A 10057-nucleotide genomic window follows, 5' to 3' on the forward strand; every position below is an offset into this window, starting at 1 on the left:
ATTCTATGAATCTCTGATTTCTTTTTTAATAACATCTGCAAAAGGCATTAGACAATGGTCCCTCAAATTTACATTCAAACCAAGCCAAGTGAAGCATTTTAATAAAACTACATCTTGTCAATCTCACCTCATCGCATTTCCTCAGTGACATAAAATCAGATTAGGATCACACAAAGATCAAAAAAGAAAAATGGGCTTTATATGTCAGTAACTTCATAGAGAAGAAGTATTTAACATGGCTAAAAATAATGCATGTCCCAAACTAATGCACATTGTATCTTTTAGTGACCATTGCTCCTCCTTAAAAATAAAATCATGGCATGGAGATTAAATCATACCCCACTGGAAAAGAAAGAAGAGTGAAGCAGACCTGAAGCAGCTTTTAATTTCAAGTGTCCACTTTCCTGCTTAGTGATGTTTCACTGACAGATCAAACACTGCTGGTCAGAGGCAGCACAGTACAATCCTGCATATCCTCCTGCCTGAAGCAAGAGGGAAAATCATCTGCTTTCAAATCAGAGCTGAAATAATTCTGTTGGAGAGGCACCAGTTGCCTTTCAACTGCTGAATTACTGATCCAGAAAAAAAAATATTTTAAAAAATTGCAAAATCACACCTGCTATGTGAGGATTACATTAAAAAGTCACTGCTCTTCACTAGAGTTCAAAATATTCTAAAGATACAAATGTAGTTTTGCTCAATATTTCAAGTGATATCATTTCCTATATTTGCTATTAAGTATAACAACTAAAACAGTTATTTAAATATCACCTGCTTATTGGCAAAAGTTGTGTGTATAAACACATAAAACACTAATACAGTGCTGCACTGATTGTTGACTGCATAAAAAACCCAATAGCATTTATTTGGGCTGTGAGAAGCATCATTGCTGCTATAACAATAATGGCATATTTACAAAATTTACATGGGATATTGTTGTACACATACTTTAGGAATGATGATTATCACCAGTACATTTCCCCTCCTTGCCATGGAATAAGAATAGTAATATTATTGTTGGGAATAACAATTAATATTGCTAATAAAATGTCTGGAGTATCCACTCAGTTGTGGTGTTTGAGAGGTCCCCAGGATGAGGTGAAAGATGAGGAATCTGACTCCATGTTCTCAGAAGGCTGGTTTATTATTTTATGATATATATTATATTAAAGAATGCTATACTAAACTATACTAAAGAATAGAGAAAGGATACAGACAGAAGGTTACAAAGAATGATCATGAAAACTTGTGACTGCTTCCAGAGTCCCAACACAGCTGGACTGTGATCAGTCATTAAGTCAAAACAATTCACAAGAAACAATCAAACATGCACCTGTTGGATAAAGCAGCCAAACACAGGAGAAGTGAGTCAGATAATTATTATTTACATTTTTCTCTGAGGCTTCTCAGCTTCCCAGGAGAAGAAATTCTGGCAAAGGGATTTTTCAGAAAATATCACAGTGACAGTCAAGCCAGAAAGCCCATGGTGGCAGATACTCTGCAGCTCTTTCTCTGCTGAAAATCTACAGCCTGAATAGAGAAGATAGGTAAGAGAACACAGGAGGAAAGAAGGGAAAGGAGATGCACAGAGTCACACAAGAAGTCAGTGGGAGCAGAGGTTTTATGAACCATGAGCTTACAGCCCAACACCTGGAGCACACAGAGTTCAGGGAAAGAGCACAGCCAGAACTCAGTGTCTGTTGTTTTGGAAAACCAGAGAACAGCTCCCAGCATCCCTCATCTAATCCTTCTGCTGCTTCAAAAGAAGCAAAATGCCAACAATGGAATGTTCTGCTTGCATTTTATCTTGTGTACCTGCCTGATATGGCATGCCACAGAGAAACAAGCTCTGACTCCAAACAAAACCCAACCTGCTCATGTATGAAATCCAGTCTAGTAAATCAATGATGCCCTGAAATTTAAGTGGGTGCAATTTTAAGGTACATTTCCCATTCAAAGGCTGAAATGAAATATCTCATAGCAGTGTTTAGCCAGAAGACATGCTGCTAATCCCACATGGAAAAGCAGCATTAATCAGCATGTTCCTACATGCTGAAAACAAAGAAGCAGCAGTCCTGAGCAGAGAATGTCTTGCAGGCCAAACACAGATCACAGTTTTCAGCCAGTATGTTTAGAATGTATCCCTAAGCCTCCTGTCAACCAACAGAGTCCCAAAAGACATTGCTCTGAGGGTAATTTGCTTAGTAACTCCATCACAGACATCTTCCAGGTGCCCATCCACCACCAAGCCACCATAAAGTCAGCATTCATCCACCAGGGAAAGGCATCTTGCACTTTCAGGGCAGGTGGCACTTGTCCTGGAGAGAAGCAGAGATCCATGACATCTCTCTTTTTGTTCTGCTTTGGCCTCTTGCAGAAGAGCTCCTCCAAGGAATGAGCTCTGCCTCTTTAATCTCCCCATTTTCATGTCCCATCAGCTGGAAAGGTGTATTGGGTCTGGCCAAGGGGAAGTTCACAGCCCTCACACGTAGCCTCATTTCTCTCCACAGAGAAAATCAACGCACAATTCTTCCCAAGAATATTTCTGAGTTTCACATTCTCTGTACCTCAAGAGAAAGAAAAAACAATTCTTATCTTATTTGCTGTGCCTGTGTTGTGCCAAAGTAAAATACAATATAAAAATTGTTTAGCCAAAGTGATGGTGTTTTGTTTCCTTGGCCTATCAGGGCCAAGTGTGTGTGTGTGTGTGTCAGGACTATCAGCTGACAGTCACAAAATTCTGTGCAGTTGTGCACAAAGATAAGTACTTAACAAATTCAATTTAAATGTAATGTAATATAGTATAAAATAATATAGTAATTAATAAATAATATTAATTACTATAATTAATATTATCTATTACTTACTATTACTATTAATTAATATTGATTAATATCCAATATTAATATAATATGTAATTATAATAGTGTAATAATAAAGTAATTAATTAACCTTCTGATAAGATGGAGTCAGATGCATCACTCTCTCCCCCTCGTTGTGAGCAAAAATATCCACTCCACTCACAGTGCTGTGCCTTGCTCTGGTAGCTGGCAGGGCAATGATATCAGAGCAGAGTTTTGGCTGCTGCTGAGCAGCTCTGCCCCCCTGGCATTCCTTCCCCCACCAAAGGGGATGGGAGTGGGCAAGATCCTGGGAGGGGACACCACCAGGCCAGCTGACCCAAATTAGCCAAAGGGCTATTCCATACTGTATGATGTCAGCTCAGATATAAAGATAAGGGAGAGAGGCAGAAGGGGAGCATTTGTGAATTTTCAGTGTTTGCCTTCCAGAGGAACCATTATGTGTGCTGAAGCCCTGCTTCCCAGGAAGTGTCCAAACAACCCTGCTGATGGGAAATAGAGACTGACTATTTTTTCTCTTTAGCCCATGCACACACAGGTCTCTGCTTATCTCTTTCTTTTACTGTGATAAAACTGCCTTATCTCACCCTGCTGGTTGTTCTCCATCCTATTCTGTGTCCCAGTGGGAAAGGGATAGAGTATTGTATTTGCTGGGAATGTCCTGACAAAGGCAGGAATGATGCATCTGACTCCATGTTCTCAGAAGGCTAATTCATTACTTTATGATACTATATTATATTAAAGAATACTATACTAAAGTATGCTAAAGAATACAGAAAGGATATTTACAGAAGGCTAAAAAGATAATAATGAAAACTCGTGATTCTTTCCAGAGCCCTGACACAGCTTGGGCCCAGTTGGCCATTGAGTCAAAACAATTAACATAAAACCAATGAAACAATCACCTGTGGGTAAACAATCTCCAAACACATTCCAAAGGAGCACAACACAGGAGAAACAAATGAGGTAAGAATTGTTTTCCTTTTCTCTGAGGCTTCTCAGCTTCCCAGGAGCAAAATCCCGGGTGAAGGGATTTTTCAGAGAATGTGAATGCCACAATAGAGCAGCTGAGGGGGCACCTGGGACCCAGCCAGGGTCAACCTCCTGCAGAAGGTAAAGCAAGCAACACATTTACCAGAGCTCTTCCTTCAGAAGTTGGGTAATTCCTCCCACAAGATTAATTTTGTTTCTCTCAGAAGACATTTACCAGAAGTTAGAGCACGTTTTTCCCTTTGGAGATGATTGCTATCAGCAATGGAAGAGCTCCTCAAGACTGCTAAAAGGAAATGCCATCTCACACTATCTAATTTCCAAAACAGCCTCTTGTGCATGCAAGCCCAGAGCAGTGCTCATGAGTTCTGCAGCACTTTCTGTCATGCAAAGTTATGAGCATTATTACAAATTTAAATATTTCCCAAGAAGTGCTGTTTGAATAACTAAGAATGAGATACATGTTTGCTGCTTTCAGGAGGAGGATTGCAATTGAAGACACATAAATGGCAGCCCAAGTATCAGAAAAACAGAGTTTTTTCCAGGGTGACAGGAGCTGGTAATGGCAAGGAGACATGCAGCTGCTGCCAGGGTACATGTTCTTATCCCCACTGCTGTTTCAGCTGTACTTCCCACTAAGCATTTGAAAAGTGCATATTGGGTCATTCTAGAATGACCAAGTATACACAAAGATTGTTTTTCTTGAAGATTAAGGAACAGAAGGGGTAAAAGCAGAGCTGTACTTGCATTATACTCAGCCCCCTGACTTGCAAGAAGTCTCCTGTGTGAGAGTCCAGCAGAACTCCAGTGTAATGAGATGTTTCATGGGGCTTCTCCATGCCTTGGAAATTTCAGCCAAATTGCAAGTGATAAGTCAAAGTGAAAATTACCTGTTGCTTAAAAAAAAAAAACAAAAACAAACAACCAAACCAAACAAACAAACCAAAAAAAACCACCAAAAAACCTGATTGCCCTGAGGTCTTTGCTATAATTCACTGCATTCCTAATATACACAATTGAACAAATTATTCTGAAGGAGTGCTAAAAATCAAGGAAGCAGACTCATAAGACTTTTCAAGGTTCCATTACCCTTACTAGAGATTAATCCCTTGAAAGTCAGCAGGACAGCATAAAGTACCCTGTATGGAACAAACCATTAAAAATTCTATTATTTTATGAATGCATAATCAAACTTATGTCTTTGCCCCTGAGCAAACACTAGAAGATTCTGCACACAAGAAAAAAAAAATAAAAGCCCTGAAATTCACATAAAATCCTGACCACTGCATCCCCACCCTTGGGATTTATCAAAGGCTTGTCTTAATTCTGCTCCCAGGCAAGATTATCTAGAAAAGCCTCATCTTAATTTCTATGCCTCTTGCAGTGAAAATATGAGCATCCTTTGGCTTAATAATTAATGATAACACTCAATGGACCCTGATCCTTGCAGATGCAAGTCACCTTAGCTGTACTCTTCTTACCTAGAAAACAAAAAGCACAAATATTTTATGCATGAGCACAATATACCATAAAGCCATATTCCACAGGGTAGAGGAGGGCTCTCAGAGACCTGAGATGATGCTGGAGTTGGCTTGAGCTCTTCTAGTATTCTACATTTCTATAAATCCATTAGCCAAACAATACTCTGAAAAAAATAACAGGCTGTCAAACATTCATGTTTGCAAATGATAGAGATCTCATGTCTGCAAAGCATGGGATTAATGCCACTGCCCTGTGTCCCTGTCATCAAACTGGCATCCCTACACTTTCATTGTTGTTTCCTGGCAACAAAGCATGGAGGCTCTTTTAGGAATGCTAACAATCTGTATTCACCCTGCAGACAGACCTTAGTGAAGGGCCTGCCAAAATGAATGAGTGGATTAGTGCTCCTACAACGTCAGACTTTAACACAAAATCTTTTTTTTTTTCCTTGCATGAGGGAAGTATAATTCATGTGATTATTTTATCTAAAAATCACTTCTATATTTTTTTTCTGTGTAGGTTTTTTTGGAGTCATACCATACCATGTGGGTGTCTCATCCCTGAAGTGTTCAAGGTCAGGTTGGATGAGCCTTTGGGCACCTTGTTCTAGTGAAAGGTGCCCCTGCCCATGGTAGGGGGGTTGGAACAAGATGATATTTAGGGTCCCTTCCAACACAAACCATTCTGTAATTCTATAATACAATCAGATTTTAATAATGAATTTCAGTTTTCATGTTTGGAAAGAGGCTGAGGACAGCCCTTTCCTCTGGGGGAGGCTTGGAGCAGGTGGCCACCCAGTGTGCCCACCACAACTATTTGATTCTAGTGATTTGTGACAGCGCTTCAAATCCATTTTCCAAGCTTGATTAGCAGCAGCATGATTTAATTTGTGTAGAATGTGATACACAAGCACCATCTAGAGGATATAAAGGAGATGGTGATGGCTGTAGTTGACTACAGCAACAGTTGACTGCTGTATTATAGGAGGAAAAATTTTTAAGGTTCCCCATGACTCAAATACTGCTGCTGAAGTGGCATTAACCCCTAGGGTTAATAGTTATAACAATTATTCTGACTTTTGTTGCCTCTGGGATTTGCATATTTTTGCCTGGCTCTTCTTGCTTTCCTTTCCCTCTCCCAGTTTCTTGATGATAGCAAGAGGGTGAGGGAGAACAAAGAAGAACCAATTAAACCAGAAAAATGCTTCACCCGATTTTCAAAGAAGAGACTGAAAATCCCATGCAGTCAGGACTGTTCTGTATATGGGGAAATCTTTAGAAGAAGATAACTGCCAATTACCCAGCAGTTTCAGATACCTTTCTGATAGAGTGCATTAGAGAGAAATGAGAGGACTCTCCTGTGCTGCATCACTTGGCTGATGAGGATTAAATCTGCTCCCTTGTACTGTAGACCCTGCAGCATGAAAACAGACCAGTTTCATCCTGAGAACTTTTCTTCTCATATTCTAGATGTATGGGCTCCTACCCACCCTGTAAGTAACCCTGTTACTGTGAAAATGGAGTGCCTATCAATGGGAAGACCATTAGGAGCTATGAAAGTTCCTAAATGTTTGCCTCTAAGATTATTGTTTTAGAGGATGCAATATTTCATCTGAGTGTTTGGGGAGGGAAAAGTTGCTACAAGCTGCAGCCTGGCAGTTCCCCTGTTGAGAAACACATCTAAAATGAGCTCTGATCCTGCTTGGTTGTTTTATAAAAGCCATGGACTTGCTGCTGCCTGAGGAGGAGGAGGAAGATGACATCCTGCAGAGGTAATGCCTGCACCCCACAAGTGAAGCTCCACAACATGAGCTGGGCTGATCCAGAATGTTGGCTCAGCACTGGGAAGGACAGCTGGATTTTGCAGGATCACCCAGGTCCTTCTGACACCTCATAATGAGCTGGCCAGGGCTGGAGCCAGCTTGTGATGCTGGGGAAAGGTCAGAACCTCTCCAGACCCCAGCCTCAGACAGGACAGCAATTCCCTTCCTGATGAAACATCCCTGCTGCTACTGTGAGCTTCTTCCCCTGGGAAACCACCCTCATTCTAACAAGGGCAGCTCCTGGGAAGGAGAACAGGAGCCCAGAAGGTGCCTGGGCCCTTTCCTCCCTTCCTGAGCTGTTGGCCATTTGCTCTCCAGTATCCATGTGCAGTGAGAGGACAGAGGAGCCAGGAGAGGAGGGATGATGCAAAGCAGAGCAGCTCTGGGGTACTCACAATTGCTGAGTGTGGCCACAGGGAAGGAGAAGCCCATCCTACCTGAAACTCCAAACTGTGAATGGCAGCTGGATGCTCCTTATCAGGAGCAGGAATGAGCTGCTGCAGCAGCAGCTGAAACCACTCACTTGCAAAATGTAAGTTGGTGACTTCTTTGGAGAGCTGCAGGTGTGCAGGGAGATTGAGAAGAAATCAGATTTCTTTTTCCTTCTGAAATTGCCTGGGTTTAGGGAGACAGAAGTGGGTAACTATTGGTGGAACTGCAGCTTTCACTTCAGAGCATCACACTGGTCTCACAGTCAAATGGAAATCACCTCTTTCTTTAAAGAAAATGGGCATGTTGTGTCAGTATGTAGAAAACAAAGGAACTGGCTGGTGTAGTGCTCAAAAGAACTTCCTTCCCTCAAACTGTGAACTTCCATCCACCTCTGCTGCTGGGCTGGAAGTGGAAGCAGTTGACTCCACATGGCTGCAGAGGACTTTGTGGGCAGGGGCTGCTCAGAGGCTGCTGGGACAGCCAACTTCCCAGATAACAAGAGAAATTCTGTATTACACCAATGTATCCTTGTCCTGCCACCAAACCACATGGGACAGCAAGGTCCCTACACATTTGGGACCAGTCTAACAAGCCTGGCTGGCAAATCTTCCCTGCATTGCTCAGGTACCTCTCCCCCTGCTTAACTGAATCCTTGCTGGCTCAGGTTCTTTCTGGCTTTGTTCCCTTCTGTTCCTCTGATTTTCTGTTTGGCTCAGTCTCAGCCCTCATTGCACCACAGAGACTCACAGAAAGCTCTGGTGGCTCTGACTGAGCAGAGCAGCCACACAAGAGTCTTGCACACATTTGGTCCTGATGGTTGTCCAGCAGAGGCTCTCAGCAGCCAGCAGATTCCAGAGTGGTCTGTGAGGATCAGCTATGGGGCACATAAGAGATAGCTAGGAAAGCAAAGTAATTATGTAACAAACTTTCAACCCAGCTCAGACTTCTGCATCTGCTGGAAAATAGCTGGAGCAGAGGAGTTCACAAACCAAAACTGTGAGTGAAAACCATTGCTTTGAACTGACTCTGGTTCCCTTTAACCCTGACTCCTGTAAAACCAGAGAAATCTGACCTGTGGCAGCTGTACAGATTCGAGCCACTGCGTGGAGCCAAAGAAACACTTTTGGAGCAGCTTTACAGCTCCCAGATCCCTCCTGTTAGGCTGCAACACAGCCAGATGATAAACTCCCAGGTGGTGAGGTGCTGCTGTCTCCTGGTCCAGGACATGGCCTTGCCTGTGGGATAACCCAGCAGTGCTTAACAAATCTAAACAGCTGAGCAAAACCATCCTCCAGTGCCACTCTGTGCCCTGCTCAAGCTTCAGCACAGCCATGCTGGAGACCTTAGCTAAAAACACACCCTCAGCTGAGTGCTGAGTAACACCACTGGATCTGCTTCCAGCTCTCCATGTGTGATTGATTTCCCATGTGCTACTAAAACACAATTATTCCCTATATAAATAATAATTATTTATTATAAAGAGAGCCTTTCTGACCCCTAGGTCCTTCTGACACCTCACCTCACCTTTGAAGGTGCCTCCTGTCCCCCCTACCTAGGGGACAGGAGGTACCTTCAAAGCACAGCAAAGTTGGGCTGTGCCTCTCCAGGTTTGGACAACCAGGTGGTATCAGGGCTGTTTTCTTGCTTGGCCATGATCTACACAGACATCAGATGCTCAGACCGTTCATGTCTAACTTCCAAAAGCTTTTGGGGGCCCCCCTCTGGTACACTGCGAACTGAATGGGCAATGCTTAGCTCTTTTTCCATTCCAGCCATTCCATTGTTTAATGGCAATGGCTTCCCATGAACTTTGCAAGCAGGACCTGTGCTGAGCCTAGGAAGAGGAATAATAAATGATGAAAGTGCAAAACCAGCAAGCAAACAGGCAGTGGTACACAATGCTTTGGAGCACCATGTACCAGCAATGAAGGAAAACTTCCCACCACACCTCAGCAAACAGTACTGCCAGTAATTTTTGGTTCTTTAAGCATTTTTCAAGCAGTAATGTTCATTTTAGTCAGCTAGGACGACTCCAAACCACTGTTTCATGCATCCAGGACTTAGAAAACAATGTGCAAGAAGAGGTGCCTGCCTTTCCAGGGCAGCTGGGCAGCCACCGTGGGTGCAGCACAAAGGGCTCCCAGCCTCTGTGTGCTGCCCAGGGAACAATGCCTGGCTCCAGCACGTCCTGAGTCAGACTTAAAATACGAAACAAATGGTTTGAATTCTCCCTCGGGGAGATGCTGCCCTGCACGGGTGCCAGCAGCTGCATTTCAGCCGTTCTTGGCAGCAGCTCACTGCCAAAACGGAGACACTCCCTCCCCCCACACCGTGTGTGTGTGTGTGTGTTTTGGGGAGGATCGGGGGAATCTCGCTGTTTGTGGTTTGTGGGAGTGCAGCTGGGTCCTGTGTGCTGTGGTGATCACCAGCAAATCGAGCTGTAAGCGACCTCTGCTACTTGCGCTGTTCA

This window comes from Agelaius phoeniceus, chromosome 3, assembly GCF_051311805.1.
Source record: "Agelaius phoeniceus isolate bAgePho1 chromosome 3, bAgePho1.hap1, whole genome shotgun sequence".
Classification (NCBI taxonomy): Eukaryota; Metazoa; Chordata; class Aves; order Passeriformes; family Icteridae; genus Agelaius; species Agelaius phoeniceus.